Source organism: Monodelphis domestica, chromosome 6 (genome assembly GCF_027887165.1).
Source record: "Monodelphis domestica isolate mMonDom1 chromosome 6, mMonDom1.pri, whole genome shotgun sequence".
Lineage (NCBI taxonomy): Eukaryota > Metazoa > Chordata > Mammalia > Didelphimorphia > Didelphidae > Monodelphis > Monodelphis domestica.
The window spans coordinates 188,361,854-188,387,792 of NC_077232.1; the positions used below are offsets into that span (position 1 = coordinate 188,361,854).

The 25,939-nt window shown below is 38.9% G+C and overlaps 1 protein-coding gene across 3 annotated transcripts in view; it reads left to right on the top strand.

The window, feature by feature from the left end:
- TRIM2 (tripartite motif containing 2) overlaps positions 1-25,939 on the top strand; it is a 241,076-nt gene that overhangs the window by 81,553 nt on the left and 133,584 nt on the right. The window contains exon 1 of one of the 3 annotated variants that reach the window (XM_007496221.3): positions 23,288-23,451. The exons of 1 other annotated variant lie outside the window; for it this stretch is intronic. The gene's annotated coding sequence lies outside the window, so the exon portion shown is untranslated. Of the gene's footprint in view, positions 1-23,287; positions 23,452-25,939 lie in introns of those variants that run through there. One more of the 3 variants, XM_007496222.3, reaches the window with a different exon arrangement.

Here is a 25,939-nt window from a genome sequence, read left to right on the forward strand (position 1 = left end):
CTGAAACCAAATAATCCCTGGCCTCAAGGAGCTTACCTTCTACCTAATGAGACAGCGTGCAACTATGTAAACAGAGTCGTAATACATACAAAATGAAGACAAGGAATTCTTGGAAGTTTACAAGCACAATAATTCACATTAACTATTGTGCTTTCACCCAGTAGATCCTTACCCCAGCCCTGAGATGTACAGTGTAAATTTTATCATCATCCCAGTCTAGATGAGGAAACTGAAATTCAGCAAATACCTTTGCTCTGGGCTAATTATGTCTCCTGACTGACTATTAAAATGAAAAATAGCATCTAAAAACATTTCTCCTTCATAAACCTGAAGTGAACTCTCCAAAAATACATACAAGCAGCAGTGGGAAGAAAACACATAAACAGAATGAAGCACAAATGTAGGGAACACTTGTGGCCAAAGCCACTCATGTCCTTGGTCCCGGAGGCCCCCGGGGTCTTTCTCTTTACATGATGCCCTCACACTCTTCTCTGCCTGCCCACCTCCTCATCCCTCATGAGTCTCTGTTGGACAGATCCCTCCACTGAGCTCCTGGGGTAAGGCACTATTTCTTTAAGCAAAGGCTGGTTGACCGTTTATCAGGGAGGTTGTAGGAAGGGTGTTGGATTCGGCACGTGTGAGCCTGGATGACCTCTGAGGTCTTCTCCCTGAGGACTCTTCAGTTCTGGGAATCTGTGGAAGCTGGTTTAGTTGAACACAGGTAGGAGTATTATCACACTACTGATGAATTGCTTTTTAAATTACTTTGAAAAATGGAAAAAAGTGATCATTTCTGCCCTCAGTTCATCAGGACAATGGATGAAATAAAAGTGGGATTTTTCTTATTTTTAAATAAGCTTTAAAACATTTGCATTTTTTAGTTGTTTAGCTGCCATTTGCAAAAAGAAACGTATAGATGAAGATTTTTCTGTTGTTGTTTAATTGCTTCAGTGGTCTCTGACTCTTTATGACTCCATTTGGGGTTTTCTTGGCAAAGACTGGAGTGGCTTGCCATTTCCTTCTCCAGTTCATTTGACAGATGAGGAAACTGATTCAAAGTCAAGGAGATTGAGGCTCTGTGAATAGAGTGCCATGCTTGGAGATAGGAGGTACTGGGTTCAAATGTAGCCTCAGAAATTTCTTATCTCCATGACCGTGGCTTTTTTTTTCAAAGTCAAGGAGATTATAATAGAGCATACATTTTGCTGCATAGTTTTATAGCATTTGAGGGAACGTTTTCATAGGAACATCTTCAGAAAATTCTCACTCCCTACATTCAGTTTTTCCATATTGTCTATTCTCCTTCTATAACATCTCTACATCCATCTTCGTCTCTTCTATCACAAGCCTCCACCCTAGTTCTAGCCTTCATCATTTTTATAACAATTGCCTCTTACTTTGTCTCTGTGTCTTCCAGTCTCTCCAATTCATCCTCCACATTCTACCTGGCACATCATATACACATATGTAATACTTATTGATGGATTGATTGACTTCTAAAGCATGGCTCTGACTTTGCCACTCCCTTCTCGCTAAAATAAAAAATTTTAATTTCAAAAACGTTTTCAGTGGCTCCCCATGGATAAAATACAAACTTCTCAGGCTAATATTTAAAGTCTTTTGCCTTCTTCCTCCTGCCTACCCTACCAATCTTCTTTAATATTATTCCATTGTACATACTCTCCATTTCAGACCTGCTTAAAATTCCCTGTACACACGTTTCCACCTCCTGCCTTTTTTTGAATAGGTGTTTTTGAATAGGTGTTCCCTCATGTCTAGAATGCCCTGCTCTGGCCTTTTAGCTTCCTTCAAAGCACATGTCACATGCTGCTTTCTACAGGAAACCTTGTTTTGGATCCCCTCCATTTTAATTATCTCTACATCTGTACATTTCTTTTTATTATTTTAAATATGCTTTATTTACACACACTTATACTTGCATACCTTCTTCTCATGAAGACCAGCAAGTGTCCTGCAGTATATAGAAAGCTGCCTGGAACACTAAGGGGTTAAATCACTCTCCCACAGTCACACAGACCAGATAAATCAGAGGAAAGATTCCAAGGCTGATTCTCTCTACTCTGTGACATACTGCCTCTACCTGTCTCCTCCCTCCCTCCTTCCTTCCCTCTCTCTCTCTCCTTCTCTCTCTTCCCTTCCTCCCTCCCTTGTTATCTTGAACTTTCATTCTGAATTGTATTGAAATAGGGAAAGGGAGAAAGAAGATCCATATTGATTAGCTCCAAGGCAGCTGCTCTCCAGATTCCCTCATTACCCAGAAAACACTAGTGGTTTAGCATAAAGCTGACTCTCTCTCTCTCTCTCTCTCTCTCTCCTCTCTCCTTCTCTCTCAGTCTTTCTTCTCTGTCTCTGTCTTCTCACTGTATGCCTTCCTCTCTCTGTCTTTATCTATTTCTCTCCTGCTTTCTTTCATTGTCCTTCTGTCTGTCTCTTCTCTCTGTGTGTCTGTTTTTCTGTTTTGTCTTTCCTTTCCTCTCTGTATGTCTCTATCTCTGTTTCTCCTTTTATTCTCTGCCTGTTTTTTTCTCTCTCCTCTTTCTATCTTTTTCTATCTATCTCTTTCCTCTCTATTTTTCTGCAATTTTATCTGCTCTCTTTCTTTCTTTCCCTCTGCCTTTCTATCCTTTCTGTCTCTCTCTTTCTCAAATTCTGTCTCCTTCCTCTGATTCTCTTTCTTCTCTCTCGCTCTCTTTCCTCTCTATCTCTCTGTGCCTTTTTCCATCTCTATCTCTCACTCCATCTCTCCCTATACACAGAGACACACAAACACACAACTTGCTTGTCTATAGTTTGCATATTGTTGTCCCATTTAGACTATGAGATCAGGGAAACAGAGACCATCTTTTGCCTTTCTTTGTATCTCCATATTTAGAATAGTATCTGGTGGGTACTTAATAAATGTTTATTGACTGACATATATACATGCATATAATTTATATGTGAGATTATATATACATATATAACTCAATATCAGTTCTGTTGAACAAAGTTTGTTCATTACTCTGAATGAATTCCAATGGCCTTTCAGTTCTTTTATTATGGTAGTCATTGCCTAAATTCTTTAAGCTCTTCTTCCTTTGTTCTTCATCAGTTCCTGTGAATCTTCCTGTTTCTTGGAATTGTGCATATTATCAATTCTTATAGAGAACTTCCTCAAGTCTTTCCAGGAGGGCTTGGTTTGCAGCAGATAAGAAGGCAAATGTTTAGCTCTTCTAATCCACCAAATCAAATCCACCAAATGCTAAAGAAGAAGAAAGGGGCTTCAACTGTGGCATCTTGGATTTAGGTCAGTGCTTAAAAGTGGAGCTAGGGTCTGGATCTGAACGAGAAACACCAAAGAAAATAAACTCTCGAGTAAGAGGGTATAGGACAGCTGGGGGAAAGAAAAGAGCTTGAAACCACTATAATGCATCTAAACTGTGGGAAATGGAAGGAAAACAGAGTTGGATTTGAGGAGAACAGAACAGGAAGAGAGACAAATGGGAAGCAGTGCTGAGCTCTGCAGGTAAACAAAGTCAGCAGGAGCTGACTTTGGCACAGAGTGTATTCTAAATCTGCAAATAAACATGGCACACCCACCAGGCTGGGGATGAAAATAATGGCAGTCATCCTCAAGATGCTTACAATCTAATATTCCTAAACACTCTGCGTAATGAAGATAGGTTATTTTAGACTTAACACTTGTTGACTAGAAATGTGTTATTGTAGCACTTTTAGCCAAGGTGGCAATGATTAATTGCTGAGAATTTCTTTGTTGAAAATTGTATGTAAAGCAAGTAAGCTTGGCTCTGAGAAAGTGCCCTCAAATGTATTCTGTTGTTAGACTCAGCTCTCCTGAGACTTGTGTTGGTTAGGAAAGCAATCTATTTTGGGCTTTTAAAAAATTGATTTGCCTCATGATTCAGTCCCCAGAGAGTTCTAGAAACAAGTTTTCAAAAATCATATGTAGTGTGTGTGTGTGTGTGTGTGTGTGTGTGTGTGTGTGTGTTTATTACAAACTGAAATATCCATTCTTTTGTTCCAGTCACAGATTATATATTTGGCATTCAATGGCCATCCAATGCTCAGAAAGGGTCATGGTGGCTGCCTGGTTGATGGATTTTCTCAACTATGATAACTCAAGATTAGTTCATTGTTATTCAGTCGTTTTAGTTGTATCCAATTCTCTATGACCCTATTTGGTGTTTTCTTGGCAAAGTTCCTAGAGGACTTTGCTGTTTCCTTCTCTAGCTCATTCTACAGATCAGGAAACTGAAGCAGACAGGGTTAAGTGACTTGTCCAGGGTCACACAGTAAGTATCTGAAGTCTATCTGAGTATAACTTGGTAGGGAGGAGCCAAAGGCATGATATGTATTGTTAGAGAAAATACCATTCTGTGACCACTGACTCACAAATCATTGAATTATTACAATAAATATTGGCCTCATAATCTTATGGATTTTATATATTTAAAAATATTATTCTGGGAACTGATCCAACCATTTTGGAGAGCAATCTAGAATTATGCTCAAAGAGTTATAAAGTAAATGAGTGCACCTTTTGACCCAGCAATATCATTGTTAGGTTTATTTCCTAAGATGATCAGTGAAAAAGAAAAAGAACCCATATGGTCTAAAATCTTTATAGAAGCTCTCTTTGCAATGGCAAAGAACTGGAAATTGAGGAGATGCCCATCAATTGGGGAATGGCTGAACATGTTGTGTTACATGGTTGTGATGGAATACTACTGTGCTGTAGGAAATGGCAAACAGTTCAATTTTAAGACCTACATTGTGTAATTAGGATCTGTACCCTAAAACTACAACTCCCAGCACCCCACTTTCCTCACGTTATGCTGAAGTAAGGAGGATATAAATTTTGTGGTGTGTGACAAGGAAATCACTTTAAAAGACTGATATATATTAATTTAAGATCGCCAAGGAATTCAGCTATGTAATTCCTTAATGAAAACTCAAGTCAGCAGTCAACCTTTTATGGAGTTTAATTACAAACAGGAGGAAGAAAGGTATGAGAGAGAGAGAGAGAAAGAGAGAGAGAGAGAGAGAGAGAGAGAGAGAGAGAGAGAGAGAGAGAGAGAGAGAGAGAAGAGAGAGAGAGAGAGAGAGAGAGAGAGAGAGAGAGAGAGAGAGAGAAAGAGAGAAGGGAATAGGGCTTAAATACCCCCTCTGTTTAGGCTGGTCCAAAAGGCCCAAGCCCTTAGATAGCTGAGGCAAAGAAAAGAGATCAGTCCCTATCACTCACGTGACCAAAATGGAGAAACAGTCTCAGGGGCCTCCACCTCCAGCTTCCTTCAGAGCAAGCTTCTCCGAGCACAACCTCTCAGAGCAAAACCTCTCCAACCTCCCTTCAGTTCTCACATCTACCAATCACTGTCCATGTCTTCCCTGTGCCAATGGTGGCTCTAGCTTAACCCAGGACTGCCCAGAGGTCTGTGGCTTTGCACATGTCTGTTGAAGGTCATATTCTCAAATAATTAAATCTTGATCCTTTGCTGCAGCCCTTCCTAAATCTTGTTACTCTAAGTAGGGTAGAGATTGTATTTTCCAAGACCTGGTTCTGTCATTCCAAGTATCTCTATTGTATCAATTCTAAAATCAATCATGACTCAAAGAACTTCCTGTTCTATGCTTAAGCATAGGTCAAAGCCCTTTCCATTGTTCAGCAAAAGGTTTCTGTCCTAAAGTAATCTTAAGTAGGGAGGAGAAGGACCCTCCCATGCCAAATGGGGGGTTCACATTCCAATAGACTATCAGTAGGAAATTTTTCAAGTATGAAATTTCCCAATGGTGAAATTTCCAACATTTTTAAGTCTAAGAAATTTTAAGGTTTACAGGTGCCCTGCCTCTCACGCTCTCTTCTTCCTGGAATGGCTGCTAATAGCAGTCTTTTTAAACAGGCAGGAGAATTTAGTCACATGTTTTTATTTTGTTAGATAATTACCTTTTTATTAATAAACTATAAAATATAACACTTGGAGTATTAGACATTAATAATTTAAATCCTACAACATGAAATTTAGAAGAGTGAAACAAGCAGAACCCAGAGAACATTGTATATGGCAACAGAAAATACTGTTTGAAGAATGATTTGTGTATGTCCATCTCCAGAGAAATACTTGATAAATAGAAACAAGACATCGTTTTATATATACATGTGTCTTTTTGTCAAATGATGTCTTCTCTAATGGAAGGAAGGAGTTTTAATGTAATAAATAAATAAATAAATTTTAAATTAAAATCTGAGAGATGGTCCAGAGACTTTGCCAAATTCACAATATTAAAAAAATAACTTAAGAACCCCTACCTAGGGTGTGTGTGTGTGTGTGTGTGTGTGTGTGTGTGTGTGAATTTTTTTTTCTTTAAGTTCTATCTTAAGTTAAATGATGGACTTGTGGGACTTGAGGAACTTCAAGAATCACCATGTCCAATTCCTGGCTTCTCGTTAGGACCAGACTTCAATCATTCTGTCGCTTGATAAACATAATATGTGCTGGGTGCTAAGCTTGGCACCAAGGACACAGAGACAAAAATGAAACAGTTCTTGCCCTCATAGAGTTTATGTTCATAGACAATCTGTATGCATATATGTACATAAGAAATAAGTACAACTTGAATGCAAGATAATTTCAGTGGTTGAGGTATTAGCAGCTGGAGGGAGAATGGGGAAAGGCCTCCCAGAAGATACGGTCTTGGAGTTGGAAGCATGTAATCAGAAGAGCTAAGTATCTAATTTTATATATTCCCATGTTTTATAACTCTCTATAATGGGTGCCCCAAAAGTTTTAGTGCAGTTTGAAAGTCTTAAGGCTACTGAAACTATTTTTAAAAATCTATTAAAACCTCAAACTGTACCAAGATTTTTGGTCTACATAGTCAGTCTAAGAAGAGGCAGTGAGGATCAAAGTTGTAGCTGGTAGCACAATGGATAGAACACCATACCTGGACTCTTGGAGATTCTAGGTTCAAATCTGATCTTAGATATTTCCTAGCTGTGTGACCCTGGGCAAGTCATTTAACCTTCATTGCCCAGCCCTTCCCACTCTTCTGCCTTGTAATCAATACACAGTATTGACTCTAAGATGGAAGGTAAGGTGTTAAAATTTTTTTCTTTTTAAACAATTGATACTAATTCTAAGAGAAAGCAAGGATTGTAGGGGAAAAAATAGAAAAAGAAGAGGCAGTATGATAAACCCTGGAATTACAGCCCAGCTTGCCACTTACCACTCATATTGTTTGGGGCAAGTTCCTTAACTTTTCTGCCATCAGTTTTAGCATCTGTTAAATGAGGGGATTAGACAAATGGATGCTTAAGGTCTTATCCAGCTCCAAGGCTCTGTATCTCTTATGCTGTGAACTAGTCTAAATTTATTGTGCTCCAATTGAAGCCTCTTCCCCCTTATTGTGAATTCACTTTTATTCTGCAAACCAGTTCTTCCCACTTTCTGACCTTTTCCAAAAAGATCTTATTTCCTAGTTCTCTTATCTGTGGAGCCTTCCCTATCTTCTCCAAGTCCTCCATACATTGCAAAGGACAGATATAGTCCACTCCCACCAGAGTGGCAGGAGAACATTCTGGGAAGCTCTACTTTTGCTTTGTTGTCATTCAGCCATTTGGCCACATCTGATTCTTCCTGATCCCATTTGGGGTTTTCTTGGGAAAGATACAAGAGTGGTTTGCCATTTCCTTCTCCAGCTCATTTGACAGATGAGGAAAGTGAGGCAAACAAGGCTAAGTGACTTGCCTAGGGTCATCCAGCTAGAAAGTGTCTGAGGTCAGATTTGAACTCAGAAAGACTCATCTTCATAACTCTAGGCTGGACACTATCCACTCTCACCTAGTAGTCCTCCTACTCTTGTTTAGACGTTCTGAATTCTCTTGCCTTTTTCAAGTCCAGGTGACTCAGCCTCATCTTTTGATATAACCAGACCTACAGCTCTATTAAAGAAAAAAGCAGTTCTCAGCTTCCTTCTGAGAGGCTAGACTGTAATCACTGGTGTCGAGACTCTAACTCTAACTATATAGAACAAAATGAACAAGTCTTACTGAGTGAAGGGGCTGCAACCTTTGCTGAGCTGCCTTTGCAGCCTGAGCCTTTGTCCTGGGAGTTCAGGAAGAAGAGGGTCAAAACAGGTGCCAGCGCCCCTGACTTGGGGAGCTCACAGTCTCTGGAGAAATAGGATACACCCAGATCAGACCATTGAGGAGTGCTTGGATAGGACAATAGAGAGACTGCATCGAGGGACGTCCATCACAGGCTTCCCTGAATGAGGTAAGTGAGGAGTGGAAGGGTTTGAGGGAAGTAGAGAGGGGAGCACCCCAAGCTAGCAGAGACAAGGTCCCCAGAAGCAATGCTGAGGAAAAGTAATTAGAGACTCTTGGAAACAGAGGAAAGAAGAGTATTGGGGGAGACTGAGAAGCCTTCAAGAGTTAATCAGTGTGAAAAGCTCATGAGCACTTAGATTTAATTAGACTCCTTTTCCTAGGTGCCTTTGTTTAGAATTCTCAGGCCAATTCAAGCATAAAGCCAGATGGTGGGAAGCAAAACAAGGTTGGAAAAAGGGATTGTGGGTGGGCACCTGGCTGAATGAAAATGTTTGTGGGAGGAGGAAAAGAAAACACAGGACCACAGGTCCCAAGAAATCAGTACTCTCAAATGCTATGTCTCTACTGATCTATGTTGTCAAATTATTTTTATAAAATGATTCTATTTCTTTGGTTTAAAATAGTTATGCCTTGTCTCCCTCTAAATATGGAAGCCCATTTTTAGTATTATTTTTTTAGTATTTTTAGTATTATTTTTGGTTTTATTGACAGTTTTATTTTTACAATACAAATATTTTCAGATTACCCCCTCATGAGAGTTCTCTTGAAAAAAGTAATTAAACATCATAAATAATAATTTCATATGAAAGTGCATACAAGAATCCACATCCATACAGCTTCCATTTTATTCTTAAAATGTATTTAAAAAAATTAACATGAATCTTTTTCTCTCTCTCCTAGCCCCTTTTACTCAATGGAGGGGGGAACAAATTCCTTGTAACAAAGATGCATGATAAAGCAAAATAAATGCCATCATTGGCTGTATACAAAATTGATATGCCTCATTCTGGATCCTAAACCTTTTACCTCTTTGTGCAGAGATAGATTGTGGTTTCATCATCGGTCCTCTGGAATTGTGGATGATCGTTGGATTGATCTCACTTCCTATCTCTATTAAAGTTATTTGTCTTTACAGTGTTATTGTATAAGTTTTTCTGCTGGTTCTGCTCATTTCATTCTTCAATCAGTTTATGAAATCTTTAAAAGTGTTCACTTTACACATTATGATGTTATAGTATACATTGTTCTGATTTACTTCACTCTGCATGAGTTCATATAAGCCTTTCCATGTCGATTTGAAATCACCTCTTTCCTTATTTCTTATAGCACTGAATTATTTTATTATATTTACATACCAAGATTTTTAGCCATCCCTTTAATTTCCTTTTTTTTGTCACCACAAAAAAACTTCTGCAATTGGATGGATTCTGTAGATAGGCAGATTGATAGATGATGAATATATAGATGGATAGATGGATGGATAGATGGATAGATAGAATTTTTCCTATTTCTTTTAAGTTATACAGGCCTGGAGTGGTATATCTGGATCAAAAGATATGCATTGGCTAGTAAGCTTTGGTGTATAATTTTAAATTGCTTTCCATGGAAGTTGTAGCTATTCACAGGTCCATCATTAATGCATCAACTTGCCTGTTTCTCCATAGCTGTTTCAGTATTTTTCATTTTTCTTTTTTTTGGGGGGGGGTCAACTTTGCTACTCTGATGGTTGTAAATAGAACTTCAGAATTACTTTAATTTCAATTCTCTAATTAGAATTTATTTGGAGCATTTTTCCATATGGCTGTTGATAGTCTTGTTGGTTTTTTTCTTTGATAACAACCTGTTTTTATTCTTGAACTACATATGAATTGGCATGGACTCTTTTTTAATTTTAATTTTATTTTTAAAAATATTTTTCTGTGTTTACATGATTCATTTCTTTCCCTTCCCTCTCTACTCATCCCTCCCAGAGCTGAAAAGTGATTCCACTGGGTTGTACAAATGTTGTCACTTGATACCTATTTCCATATTATTTATTTTTACCATAGAACCAAAACCTCCTATTATATACCCATATAAACAAGTGATAAGTGATGTCATAAGTTTTTCTTCTGTGTTTCTACTCCCACAGTTCTTTCTCTCAATGTGGCTAACATTCTTTCTCATAAATCCTTCAGGAATATCCTGGATTATTGTATTGCTACTAGTAGTAAAGTCCATTTAATTGGATAGTTCTACAATTTTGGCATTGACTCTTAACAAATTTTAATGAATCTATTTACTGCTCAACCCAAGAACTCTGGATACCTTTAAACCACATTGGTCACGAATAGTCCCTGATCATCTTATATTTCTGTCATTTGTTTTTACTTCTCTACTGTACTACCCCATAGAGATTCTTATGGAATCCCATTCCTTTGATTTGTTACCATTTCTCCCATTTTCCAGTTGCCTTTTTAACATGAGTTTAGCAATCATAAAAGGGAGATATGAATCTCTTTAAGTGCTAATGTTGTTGCCTGAATAAAATAACTATAAACAGAAGACTTAGATTAGATGAGAAATAAATAAGAACATTAATTATGATTTCAAAAAGTTCAAGTTATTTGGATAATTAAACATCCTCAAGCATTCTGATCCTATCTTCCAAGTAGCTGATGACTTCTTCCAGCAAGCTTCTGGTCTTTGTAAACTTAATAAGGATGCTTTCTTCCATCATCAAGGTCACTGATGAAAATATTAAGTAATACTTCAGCACAGGACTGACTCATATTTGGTAGAACACTTTTTGCTACATTTCCTAAGACTGATTTTGAATGATCAAAAACTATGTCTTGGATGTCATCATCAGAATCATCTAATAAGCCAACAGTTTTGAGTGTTGTTGAAAATGATGCTCCTTGGGGAAGGACGACTGTCCCCAAGACCTTATCAGAGAGTCTGCAAAATCAAAACTATTTTCATAATAATACAAAGATGTTTTCATTTCTCATACAGTAAATATTGCTAGATATAACCCACATAAATAAAAAGCACTTTGGGGTCTCCTCAATAATTTTTAAACACATAAAGAGATACAGAGAACAAAAAAATTCAAGAACCATTGTATTCAACTATTAATTGCCTGTTTGATGCTGTATTGTCAATTCTGGATGGTTCTCTCAGTTAGTTAAATCACTCTACTAATGGGAGTAGGTTGTGGAAGTATGTTTGATCTTCAGCTCATCCTAGCTAGAGGTCTTTTAGATGTGTGCCATTGACTGTAAGGGATAGGACGTGAAAGATCTGATGAAGTCATAGTCCTAGACCTATTTCTTCTTCTTCCTTCTACCTTGTCTTGTTTAGAAAAAGAAACCTGGTAATACATTTTATTATTATTATTATATTGTATATTAATTTATTATATATAATTATAACATAATTGATTATCATATTGCATATTAAGACATCCTCAGAAATAGAATTGTACATTTAAGTTATTCTTAAAATGGAGATACAATGTGGGATATATTTTTTTAATTGCAAACAATAGAATAGAATGAGATCAAAGATCTTTCAAGATCTAGGACATCTGATAGTACAGTTGAAAGAGCACATCATTTTTATCCATAATATTCAATTCCTTTGGTAGTTATCTCAGGGAAAGGAAAGGAGAGGGGAAAAGAGAATTTGGAATTCAAAATTTTTTAAAAGATTTATAAATTGTTTTTACATGTAACTGGGAAAAATAAAATTAATTTAATAATAAATAAAAAGTAAAATAAATAAAATATTCAGTTCCTTGAAGAATATCCAAGTGAATCTAAAATCTAAAGCCCTGGGCATATTCTAGACATATTAGTCATGTCTTCCTTCTTTTCTGTAAAGTCTTCCTTCTGTCACTGTCACACATCTACTCAGTCTGCAGCATTTGTTCTTTCTTCATTATCATATTATCCTTGAATCCCATCCTATTTGCAGTTTTTTTTTAAATCACCAATTGTCTCTCCATTTAAAGAAACAAATATATGATTCTCTGTTTTCCAGGGACATCCATCCCTTTTTCTAGCTTAATGTCTATTATCAGGTTTCCTTTTATAAACAAGAGAGGGAGAGAAGGGGTAGGTGGAAGTCTGGGCTTAGCATTACATCAGTAGGAAGAATTACTGGTATGGAAAATTCCCTCCAATATGGAGTTTCTTAGAGGTCTGAAGAGACCAAAAGACTTGCTCCCAGCAGTATAGATAGTATTAATCAGAGGCAAAACTTGAACTCAGGTCTCTTTGACTCCAAGCCCTCCATCCTCTATACCATCCAATTCCCAGTAGTCTTCCATAAATTTTCAAAAACAATGGCCAATGACTTGAAAGTAACTTTATCCCTTTCTTGACATACATAATTTGACAATCTGTCGGCATCCAAGTGAAGCCTATAGCTTGTGAACATTTGTGGAAACTGGTAATTTGCAAGCTTTCCTTTCTATTTCGTTTTAGCACACAAGCAGCTAGGACCCTCTGGATCATCTGAGTGGGATGTGGGACATTGAATTAACTCAGTTAATTGAAGCTTTAGCTAGTTGGAAGGACTAAGTAAAGCTCTACTTTTATGGATAATTGAAGTTTCAGGTTGCCAAGATTTGGGTGACTAAGATCCATCCTGTTTTGGATCAAGGGAATGTCTTTAATTGGATGATGACCCTTCTCAAAAGGCACATAGTTATTGACAGAATTGCATAATCTGATGGTTTAACATGTGGAAAATGGTGATGTCATCTGCCCACATTTTTAAAGTACACATCTCCCTCTGTAATTATTTGGCATATTATTTTTAATAATAGTATTAAGACAACTACAAGGGGTGTGGTGGTCAGGAAAGAAACAGGCCTCAGGGAGAGTTGGGAAGAAGCATCTTTGTCAGGGAAATTCATTTCTCCTTAATTCTACCATCCTGAATAGAAATGCCTTCTTTTAAACTAACCTACACTTCTACTTTCTCTAAATCATCTACACATAAGTCATTTTATATTCCATGTTCTCTGGGAAATTTAGGTGAATTAAGTGGGACCAAGCAACATTGTTTCTTTGAAAAAGCACAGATTACAACACGTATACGCATGCTTTTCTGACTTTCAATTTTCTTTAATTTAAATTTAAAGTTTATTTATTTAATTAGTTAATTTAGAATATTTTTCTAGTTACTTGATTCATATTCTTTCACTCCCCTCCTCCCATCCCCCTCCCATCGCCAATGAGCAGTTCCACTGGGTTTTACATGTACCATTGATCAAGACCTATCTCCATATTATTAATATTTGCACTAGGGTGATTGTTTAGCTAACTTCTGAATTTTTAAAAAATGTGAGGAAAGGAAATAATATGCATGTAAATGAGAAAGTTAAATATTGTCTTTTATCTATCTTTATATCATAAGTTTAGAAAGAATTGTGTCTGTTGTCTGGCCTAGTGTTGAGGGAGGAGGTGAAGATTTAAAATTGGCTTAATAATTACTCATCTTTTTATAGTGTCTTGCTTTTTAAAAGTCTTCCTATTGTCCTTTCTGTCACTTGTAATTCTATTCAATATAAAATAACTCTCTGAAGAAGGTAGTAGGAGTATTACACCCATTTTGAAGATGAGGAAACTAAGTCTCATACTAAGTAAATGACTTACCCATAGTTATAAAATGAGCAAGTTAAAAAAATCTCTTTGAAACTGATCAATAAATCACTTTTAATCTTTGAGTCTAGTAGAGATTAGACTATATTTCTATGAGGAATTTCTAAATGAAGAAACTCTTTCTCCTAATGAAAGTCGGTATTTTCTCTGCATGAAGTCTCAAAGAGCTACCTAGGTTATTAATAGGTAAAATTATTTTCCCAGGATCACACAACCAATATGTGTTAGAGGTAGGATTTGAACCCAGGTCATGGTTCCATGTCTACTTCTGTATATTTTGTTATGCTTCCTCTTAGAGTGTGGTATGGAATGGTAAAAAGGATTTGGATTCAAGAGACCCAAATGACTTCTCCTTATTAGTTGTGAGATCTTAGGAAAAGTAATTAATATTCTGGACCTCACTTTCCTCAACTGTAAAATGTGTGGGTTAGGCTGGATGAAAGCAAAGGTCTTTAACCTGCTCTGAAATTCTCTAGTTTTATTTGCAATTAGTCCATCAACAAGCATTGATTAAGAACCTATCACATGTCAGGGCCTGCTGGATGCTAAGGGGCATGGAACAAAGACAAACATGATGCATACAATTATTGCCTTCAAGGAGCTTACATTCTATCCAGGGAGGCATCACATATACATATATGTATATACATAGAACATATCAAGTAAATAGGTTGGTAGAGGCACCCATAAGCTGACTGGATCAGGAAAGGCTTCCTGTAGGAAGTGGTACTTCGAAGCTGAGCTTTGTAGAAATCCAGGGGATTCCAACTGGCTGATCCAAGGATGGGATTCATTCCAGGCTTGAGAGATGATCTGTGCAATGGTTAGGAAATAGAGGATAGAATGTGCTGAGGCACCAGTTGTGCCACTGGGTTTCATTTCAGTTTTTCCCAGAAAAGATTTCTATTGTAATAATTAAAAGGAATTGTAGGGATTGAAGAAGTACAGGGGATAAAGAAGGTTTTGTAACAAGGAATGGAGGAGTTGAAGGGATTGAGAGAATATGGATGTTGGTGAGGTAAAAGGAGAGAGATGCCCCCTGCTGAGAGACTATCTTTGAAAAATGGGGTTCCCAAGAAATGGGCCACCTATGATAGCCTGAGGGGACATCTTCTCTATTGATTGATGTTGAAGATACCCCAGAGCAGGTAAGCACAGACCCTCCTGAGGGACAAGCCTCTCCCTGGACCAAGGTCACCTGGCAGGGGTCCAATAAGGACCACTTATGATTGAATGGCTGTCCTTAGGTTCAGCTCCCTCTATGACCCCCTGAAATGACAGTTCTCTTCTTATCTGACTATGGGTTATTTAACTCAAAATGAATTTAATAACAAGTTTGGATTGGGGAGGTGTCAGAGAAGAGGGAAGAGGGATTTCCCTAGATTGGGTTTGAGTCTCTCTCAGCTTTTGAGCTGAGGTCAGGCCTTGCAGGCTGGTGGAGGATTTCTTTTATTCCTATCTAAGCTAATCTGTGCTAATTTTCTTACGTTCAAAGTCTTTAGCAGTAGACAGCAAGAGGAAGAAAAGTTTCTGACTTTCAGAGCTGGTTGGGCCTGTCTCTTCAGGCTGACGCCCCTAAAGACCAACTTTATAGTTCAAATAGCTCCCCTTAAATCCTTTTGTTCAATAACATGATCACAGGAATCCAGGTAGAGCACACAGTTGGGAAAAATCCAGGAATAGAGGTACTTCTATCCAGAGACAAGGAGATAGTGCTCCTTCCAGGCCAAGGGCCAGGAAAGAGAGCTTCAAGAGCAACTGTCACTCTCCAAATGCCCCTTCACCCACCAACTGTCATGACTGTTCATCATTTTCACTCTAACCCTCCAACTGCTGTTTGCTCCACCTCAGTGGCAGAAAGTCCAGAGCTTGATTCAGTTTTCCTTTCCACACTGTCCTGATGCACTGTTCTCATGCTGACCTATGAAAAGGTCTCTTTTCAACAAAAAAGAAACTTCATTTTCCAATCTTGCTTGGGAAAGTGAATTTTTCTTTCCATAGTGAATCTAGCTTGGATTTGACTCTTCTACCTTGTACTCTTTCTCGTCTTCACCTTCACCAGAGGAGAACAAGGGAGCTCAGCTAAAAATCATCTGTTTTCTTTAGGGGATTCATTTCCTTAGTTGTGGAGGGAGGGGGCATCTGCTTGTGAATCACCTTATAGAAAAATGCCCCTTCAAGGATGCTTCTTATGTAATTTGAAGTTTTAGAAGCACAGTGATGACAAGGTTGGGAAACTGGGCATTTTTGAGGTAGCCTGGAGAGAGTTTTTATATTTTTATACTCTCTAGACATAGCTAAACGTCATGTGAATTTATGCAGTCTCCTATGAAGACTAATTCTTTATCATAGAATCAGCTTAAAATCACTGATAAACTTATTTAACAGTTTGAGCTCTTAATTTTTTAGTTATTTGTAATACATATTCTGTAAGTTTTAAAACATAAACCCGGTCCTTCTTGAAATTTTCCCATCTTCCCTTCCCCCTCCACCATGGAAATATAAGATACTTTCTATTTGGATCCAAAGGCACTATCAGTGATCCATGAGACAGGAATAGGGAGGCAATTATCCCTCTGTACTCTGCCTTAATCAGCTCTCATCTGGAGTATAGTGTTAAGTTCTAGTCACTAAAGTGTAAGAAGGCCATTGATAAGCTGGAGAGGATCCAGAGAAGGGTACTAGTAGGGTGACAGGTCTTGAATCTATGTTATATGATGATCATTTGATGGGGCTATGGCTATTTAGCCTTGGGAAGAGAAGATTCAGTGGGCAGGTAAATGATGGCTGTCTTTCAATGTCGGAACTGTCCTATTGAAGAAGGATTAGACTTGATCTGTTTGACTCCATAGGAAACAGGAATAATGGGTAGAAATTATAGAGGGAAGTAGTTAAGTAGCACAGTGCATAGAGCACCAGGTCTGGAGCTGGGAGGACTAAGGTTCAAATCTGATCTCAGACACTTCATAGCTGTGGGATCATGGGCAAGCCACTTAACTCTGAATGTCTAGCCCTTGTTGCTTATCTGTCTTAGAATTGATAGTAACACAGAAGGGAAGAGTTTTAAGAAAAACAATTAAAATTAACAAAAGGAAATGTAAAGATGTATCATTAAGCTAGATATATGCCCTATGATGTTGTTTAGTCATTGAGCTGCATCTCAGTGACCTCATTTGGGATTTTCTTGGCAGAAAGACTGGAGTAGTTTACCATTTTCTTCTCCAGCTCATTTGACAGGAAATTAAGGTACACAGGGTGACTTTCTCAGGAGCATACAGCTATTAAGTAAGTATCCAAAGCCAAATTTGAACTCAGGAACATGAATCTTCCTGACTTCGGGCCTGGCATTCTATCCACTGAATCACTCAGCTGCCCCTAGCAGCTAACAATTAGAGCAGCCCCAAAGTAGAATGTTCCCTCCAGAATGGTGATGGGTTCCCATTTCTTGGAGGTCTTCAAGTAGAGTTTGAACAACTACTTCATTTTATAAATGAAGAAACTATGAACTTGAACACTTAAAGAATTTCCCAAAGGTCACCCAGGTAGGTAGTAAATAACAAAGCCAGGATTTAAACCCTGACAGAGAAAGTGTAGATGGACAGTGAATTGGGGGCAGATTGGGCTAGATCACATCTGGAAAATTGTATTGCACATATAACATTGCCAACAATGACTTGTATATACATGTGAACCAATGTAAAAGGCACTGTCATAGACAGATAATACAGAAAAGGTTCTGGACTTGTCATGTAGCTAAAGTGAGGGATGACAGGGCATTGAGGCGTATATGAAGAAATATTAAAATTTAAAAAAAAAACACAGGATGCCTTTCAGTGTGTTGGGCAGGTTCTCCATAGAGGATTTAGGGAAACAGACAAAAATTTCAAAAATGATATAGTCAAAAGGCTTAAGTGGTGATGTCATGCCTATGGATTCAAGTCAATAAATTCAGGAAACTTTATTAAATACCTGTTCTGTGCCTACTATCAACACAAAATCTTTATTGTGTTTTACCCATATATTTTATCTGTGTAATCCAGGCATCTCTAATAAATAGATAAGAAAGGTACCGAGAAAGCTATATGTCACTGATCATTTCTTTGTTGACTATTTTAAAAGGCATTCAGAGAAAATGTTGCCTTAAAGTTCTCTAATAAGGTGTCTGCCCCCTCACCCCAATGCAAATGTAAAGAAATGTAAAGACTTTGTGTTGTGATTAAAATTCTCTATCTTAATTTATAGTTATTTATTAGTAAAAGTTGAAGAGAGAATCACATAATCACCTGATTGCACCTAATTAATTTGAGTTTATGGGTATCGTCTCCACTCACTAGCCAAAAGCAGCTGTACCAACAAGAGTTTTCAATCCAAAAGAGCAAAGAGCCAAAAAGCACCAAAAGATCTTCCCACTTTCTCAGTCTCCTCTCTTATAGAGTCATTGGTGTCAGTCCTTCTGGGTCTCTCTGGTTGGACACATGACCTCCGTCCAAGTCAGAGCCCAGTCTTTCATACTCCAGGAGTCACAAGGGACTAAGGGCCAGCCTCTTCCAGGATGCCAGAAAGCCACAAGGCCACTGGAATCTTCCCATAGTACTTCACTCATGCTTTGTACCCAGTCAAAGGGTGGGGCTGATGCCATCCAAAATGGGTTTTCAGATGGAATAAGAGGTACAATTTATAGGAAATTCCTATACCTGAAAGGCACAACAGAGATAGCTTTATACATTGAGTGATTTTCTGAATATTATTATTAAAGGCACAAAACAGGAAGGAAGGAAAGAAGCATTTGTTAAAAGCCTACTATGTGCTAGGCATAATACCAACCAAGCACTTTACAAATATCATCTCATTTGATCTTTATAGAAACCTTAGGAGGTAGTTGCTATTATCTCCATATTACAACTGAGTAAATGGAATCAGACAGAAATTAATTGACTTACCCAGGGTTACACAACTAGAAAATATCTGAGGCTAGATTTGAACTCTTATCCTCTGTGTCATCCAGAGAGACAGATACTCATACTATTTACCACTATCATAGAGGATTTCCAGTACAGAGCCCAAGTGGAAGACATTTCTTAACTAATTTTAACTAATCTTAACTAATAATTAACTAATAACTTAACTAACAACTAATTTCCCTTGGATCTCCTTCCAACGAGTCTATGGATGGATTTATTTCAAGGTGTCTGAACTGCGATGAGAAAGAATTGCATTGTTATTTCTGTAAAGTTGGTTTCTTTTGCAGTCACATGCATTTTATTTTTATGCATATAAAAACATTCTGATAATGGATTGACAAGACTCACTAGATTAACAGAGGGTTCATGATGCACAAATACAAAAGATTAAGAACCTCTTTCATAGATAGTGAGGTCCTTCAGCTGCTTCTGATTATAGATGATTTTGTGCTGAATGAATTAAGCACCAGAACAGTGTAGGATCTCCTAAATGAGAACCACAGCCTACAGTCAGTCCACAATGAATACCAAAACCAGGTACATGGAGCATGCCTGTTGTCCAGGATCTGATATGTAGTTGAATATTCAGTCCATAGGTCTTGGAGAGAAAATGCAGCTGAAGACTGAGCTAAGGCCCAGAACTGAGGAGGAGGAAGAAGAGGAGGAGGGAGGAGTGGGGAAAGGAGGGAAAGGAAGGAGGGGGTGGGAAGAAAAAGAGGAGGTAAAGGAGAAAAATAGGAAGAGGTAAGGAAGGAGAAGAGGAGAGGGAATGCAAGAGGAATGGGAGAGAGAGAGAGAGAGAAGATGAAGGAGAAAGAAGAGAAGGAGGAGGAGAAGGAGAAAAAGAAGGAGAAGGATAACAATAATGGGCTGGTCTGTATTTGGGAAAATGTTTTTCTCTAAAATAAGTGCCCCAAAATAATAACATTTAGCTTTCTTTTCTTGAAGCTATTTGGATACAAGTCATAAAATACCACAATCTCCCAGGAATTAAAATTGTAGGTTACCCAAAGAGCAGGGGAGGGACATATAGTAGGTTCATTCAGTAAATCACCAAAGATAAATTGTTGTTGTTCAGTCATTTCAGTCATGTCTGACTCTTTCTGATGGCATTTGGGATTTTCTTGGCAAAGAGACTAGAGGGGTTTGCCATTTCCTTCTCCATTTCATTTTATAGATGAGGAAACTGAGGCACACAAAGCTAAGTAACTTACCCAGAGTCACACAGCTAGTAAGTGTCTGAGGTCAGATTTGAATTCATCTTCCTGACTCCAGGCCGGGCACTCTATCCACTCGTTCAAAGATAAATTATGGATCAGTTATTATTAAGAGATTTATGACCAGAAAAAGAGGCAGTAATGTAGCAAAAGTAAAGAACTGAAAAGATGGACGGTCCATATCTTTCCCTGATATCCATGTAATGTTAAAAGATATGTAGGATGAACCCTATAGGTTCAATTCCCTGTGGAAGATTTATGAAAGGATAGGGGCAAGGGCCACACTGGATAAGAAGTCATGGATGGACTGTAATTTTCGCCACTGGCAAGAGGCTCCCCATGCCTAACACATAGTTGGATCCAGAGAAATATGTGATGAGTAATAGAAATGAAAAGTACCAACCAACACAGCCTATGCCTTCAACTTGCTTATATTTTACTGGAAGGAAACTACAATTACATAAATAAGTATGATTCAAGGTAACTTGATGAAGGAGAAAGCACCTGGTAACTGAATCAGGGAAGATTCCAGGATGCAAGTAGAACCTGAGCTGAGCCATGAAGGAAGACTTTGGATAGAAGACTGAGCAAATTGGGAGATGGGATGTTGAGTTTGGGGAGCTATGACTCCAGTTTGGCTAAAATGTAAGTCTGTAAAGGGGAGCAGCATTATTAAATAAAGCTAAAAGTAAGTTGAAAATTAAAGTGGAGAAGGAAGTGGCAAACTATTCCAGTATCTTTGCTGAGAAAACCTCATGGACAGTATTGGTGTGTGAGGTCACAAAGCTATTGATGCAATTGAACAACAACAACAAAAATCAGAGCCAAATATGGAGGACTCTAAATGCCAGATTGAGAAAAGAGTGAGCCATTGAAAATTTGTGAACAGGGAAGACAGGTATTAGAACTCAGCCTTAAGAAAATCATTTTAACATGTGGGTAGAGTGTGGATAGATTAATGAAGTAAGACTGACGTGAAAGAAAATGTGGACTGGGAATGTAGCTGTGTGAATAGAGAGAAAGGGATAGATTCAAGAGAGGTTGAGAAAGTGGAATTGATAAGATTTGGAAACTTATCACATACAATGATGAGACAGAGGGTAGAATCAAGGATAATTATGTGTGCAGAAGTATCAAGAACAGGGACAGTGACATCCCAGCTGGTGAGTCAGTGCTGTCCTCAATTTTATCTACAGTGATGGGAATTACAAAGCTCTAGAGGAACACAAGAGACCTTTCTCAGTTCAGTAGGGAATTCTAGGAAAAAGTCTATTTTCACAGAATTTCATGTTTTTGATGGAATTGTGAGTCATTTAAGATTAGAAAGATGATTCTCCTTGAAGTCAAGGCCTGAAGATTTGGAATGACCTTTTAGAAAATGAGTGGGTGTTCATCATTTTCAAGCATTCTTCTTTTGTAATAATTATGAGGGCTTTGCTGCTTCACTTTAGAGATAAAAAATTTAGTGTAAATTGTACATAAGTCAGTAGTTGTTTTTCTATCAGTTTTCATGACTGCACAATATTACATAAATTATATTCATGAATTAATCAATCATCATTTACTAAGCACCCACTTGCTGAGTACTGGGCTTGATGCAAGGTCAAAACCAAAAGTCTCTGCAGTTGGGTTTTGAAGGGGTTGGGAGTAGATGCCACACACACAAATAATTAGATACAATTGATCTAACTGTAAATACAAGGTAACTTGGGGTAATAGAAGCAATAATAACTCAGGGTTCCCAGCCTGAGATACGTACACTCCTGTGGGGTATGAGAATGGGTTCAAGGGGCATAAAGTATTTGGCAAATAACTCCATTATCCTATTAAAATTCATTTCTTTTTTCTTTCTTCCAAGAACATGCATAAAAAAACTTTAGAATCTCTTTGCTTTCGTACTGACAGAGAGCCATGGAAGACAGAGGCTTAAAAGGGCCTGGGAGGACTTCCACTATCAGCTGGGGAGTCATAAAGGAAGATGTCATGGAAGGGAGGCCTGGAGATGAGTTTGGAAGGGACCTAGAGGCTGAGGGGAGGAGGGAGTCCATTCTAGCCACATCTATCAAATAACCCTACAAGGTACAGAGAAAGTCCTTTCACTTCAGCAATCCCAGACTTTATTCTTTAAGTGAACTCCTACAGGCACAGTGAGATAAAGGGCTTGTTTTCCCGGTCCCGACTTTGATCTTTGTTATTGAAAAGTTAAGGAGGATTAATATGCCAGGAAAGAAAGAGAAGAGAGAAGCTGTTCAGGCTTTGCTCCTGGACTGGACGACTTGATGCTGGGTTGTCAGAAAGCAACTGCAGTGAACTTACCTGGGCTCATGTAGAGAGTGCAGGGCTCTGCACCCTCTGAAACCTCACCAGGAAAACCAAGCATCCTGCCTTGTTGGCCGGTCTGACTGTCTACGTCTCTCTAAGCTTCTATAGAGTTTGCTTTATTTTCGTATGGATAGCGAGGGGCCAGGTGTTAATATTTCATCAGAAAATGGATTCAACAAATCTCCTTTTGGTCAGGTATCAGCCAGCCTCTGAGACCTCTTCTTCCTACCAATGTTTCAATCCCCATCCGCTAGTTCTCAGGCCTCAAAGGCTCTTCTTCAGACTTCTTTTTTGGATAGAAAACACTCAGCTTCTTTAGTAATTCTAGAAAGCACAAGTGGGGGAAGGGGGCAGAGAGGGTGGCAACATTCAGAGAGAAGATTTTATAAGTGTGTCCTTCCTCTGCTTTCCTGAAAAGCCCGTGGTGTGGGGAGCTATTGGGTAACTTTTCAACATGGATTACTTCATGCCATTTGCCTGAAGCAGTGAGACCCAGCTTTCCCTGGACAATCTCTCTCCCCCTCCGATCTCTCTCTCTCTCTCTCTCTCTCTCTCTCTCTCTCTCTCTCTCTCTCTCTCTCTCTCTCTCTCTCTCTCTCTCTCTCTCTCTCTTTCTCTCTCTCTCTCTCTCTCCTTTGTCCCCCCACTTTCTCTCTCTCTTCCTCTTTCTCCCTCTCTCCCTCTGTCTTTCTGTTTCTCTGTGTATGTCTTTCTATTTCCTCTCTGTGTGTCTTTCTGTTTCTCTCTCTATCTTTCTGTTTCTCTCTCTGTCTTTCTGTTTCTCTCTCTGTCTTTCTGTTCTCTCTCTGTCTTTCTGTTTCTGTTTCCTCTTTCTCTCTCCCTTCCCCTCTCTCTCTCTCCCTCTCTCTCTCTCACACACACACAGAGTTCTTCTTGCTCCTCTACTTCACAATGAAACTCAGTATCTTAAACAAGCAGAGTCCAAAGAGGCTAATCATTGGCCAGCCTGATCCCCTGATACTGCAGTCCCGCCTCTTTGGCTTGTGCTGACAAGCTGTTTATATTTTTGCAAGGGCCACCCTTTCACTGAGCTGCCTGGGGACTAGAATGGGACTGATTGTGTGACTGCTGCCGGGAGCTGCTGAAGCCCCAGAGCAGAAGGAGGCTAGGACTTGTCCCTGGTGCCCAGCCATGATCGCTATGGAAAGCCAGTAAGTAGGCTTCTAAGTGTGTCCTTCCTGCCTTTCTTAGGGTGGCTGGGGAATCTTCTCTACTCATTCATTGCGGTGACAGGAGAGTAGTGGTTGGCTTTCTCTTTGCTGGTCTGTGTGCAAGTCTAACTTAAGGGTGAAGGAATGAACTAGATCAAGGGCAGGGCAGGGTGGCTCTGGGTCCCCAGCGATGAGCTTGGTTTGGGATAGAAGAGAGAAAGGAGGGGGAAACCTTAGGGAGAGACCCAGTGAGGAAGGGATGTGGGCAAATTGGTTTTGTTTGATTCCTCCCTAGCCTTTTCAATAAGGACTGGAGAGACTTTTTCCTTCTTGCCACTTTCAAATCTGTTTGCCATGTTAAAAATAGTCAAATGGATGCTAGCATTTCAAAGGGCAAATTACGATAGACGGACACTCGGCAGAGAGGGAACCACTCGGAAATGTGGGAAAGAGCTGGAACTGGACTGCAGTAAAGTTTTACTGGCCCATAAATGTGCTCAAAGGCTGTGATGGTGGGGCAAGATGGATTTCTGGTAATAAAGGAAGGACTGCTGAGCAATTATAGTATTTGTCCTTGACTACCAGCGTGTTAAGTCAGGAAGCAAAGAGTTTTTTCTTCATGTGAGCTGGGCATGAAGTACTGAAAACTGGCTCGGCCAGCTATACCTCATGTGGCTTTCCTGTGTCCTGACTGATGATTGGGAAGGGAGGGGGCTGAGATAGCATCAGGGATCAAAGGAAATCGCCAAGAAGGCAAGATTCGGCTCTGGTGCAGTCTCCTCTTCCCTGATCTCGCTACCAGCATCATCTTTTAGGGCACCTGGTTGGTACTAGGGAAGGCACCTGCCAAGGTCATTTAGTGCCACGTGTTTTCAGGTAGGAGGTTTGTTTCAGCTGTGGTCAATTAGAGCTTCAAAGCTGGAGATTAGCATCTATGGGTCTAGCTACAGGCACTGGGAATGTGATTGGAACGTCCTGTTTCCAGCTGAACTGAGAAGTGATTTATGGCAACTTGGTCAAAGAATCTGGGCCCTTCCAAAGGGCTGGCACATTGGAAGTGAGAATCAGCATGGCATAATTCATTCTCAAAGCATAGGCTGGGTCTCTTGAGCAGTCCCTAGAGCTTTTTAGGGAATCCAGAGTTCAACATGATTTTCATAACAATGCTAAGATGTTTAAATGTTGAATGCAGTAAATATGGATAGAAATCATCTACATAAATAAAAGCTCTTTGAGGATCTTCAATAATCCTGGGACTAAAAAGTTTGAGAAGGACTAGTAGAGTACTGGCCTCTTTGTCCCAATTCTTACTCAGACACTAATTTGTATGACCCTGGCCAAGTCACATAACCTGAGGGCCTCTTTTTCCTCATCTCCAAAACCTCTAAGGTCAGTTCAAGTTCTAAATCTATTATCCTGCTTTTGGTCTACGAGCAGCATTTAAAAATACTTTTTCATTCATTTATTCATTCATTCCATTTCTGACCTCTCCACCCTTTCAAAAGTCTGAAGAGAATTAATTCAGGGCCTACAAAGGGGAGTTAGAGAAAGAAGTTTGTCAAGATCAAGACATCTGGTTTAAATTTTTTTTTAATCCTATTACTAAACCCTACTTTCTGCCTTAGTAACAACTTTAAGACAGAAGAGCAAAGGCTAAGCAACAGGGTTAAGTGACTTGCCCTGAGTCACACAGTTAGGAAGTGTCAAGAGGTCAAATTTGAACCCAGATCTTCCTAAGTCCAAGCCTGGTGCTTTGTTCACTGAGTCACCTAGCCATGCCAGTCTGGTTTAATCTTTAGGTATAACTAAAGCGAGGGTTTTAAAAAATATGCCTTGCATATGGCACTTTAGGTATTCTTCCATGACTTGTAATATTTATTTCCACTACATACAATCCTTATCTCATAGGTCCTAGAGAAATTAAGTTGGAGTTTAGAAATCATTACAATTTGGGGTTTGATCAAAAAGCAACAAGAATATTTTATCTGTATGAGACTACATGAGGCTGTATACAAGATTATAATGATATTAGTGGGCATTCATAGAGTGCTTTAACCTTTGCAAAACACTTTATACCTGTTATTTCATCTGCTTCTTTACCCAAAGTTATGGAGAGATGTGCTGTAGTTGGCAGGGCATTGAGTTTGGAGTCAGGAACTCCTGGGTTTGAATCCTGGACTTTTGCTAGCCATCTACCCTAGACAAGCCCCTTCCCCTCCCTGGGTCTTAGTTTCCTGATTTATAAAATGAGGGAATGGGACTCAGTGACCTGAAAGGTTCCCTCTCAGCTCTAATTCTGGGATCCCAAGAAGTAGGTTGGACTATTTACAGATGAGAAAACCAAAAGTCCAAGAGATAAAGGGCTTTGTCCTTGGCCAAATAGCTCCCAAATACCAAATGAGATCATATATGTGAAGCCCTGGCAAACTGCTGAAGTGCTCTCCAAGGTGTTCCAGATATCTTACGCTTAAATAGTTTTAAAAAGCAC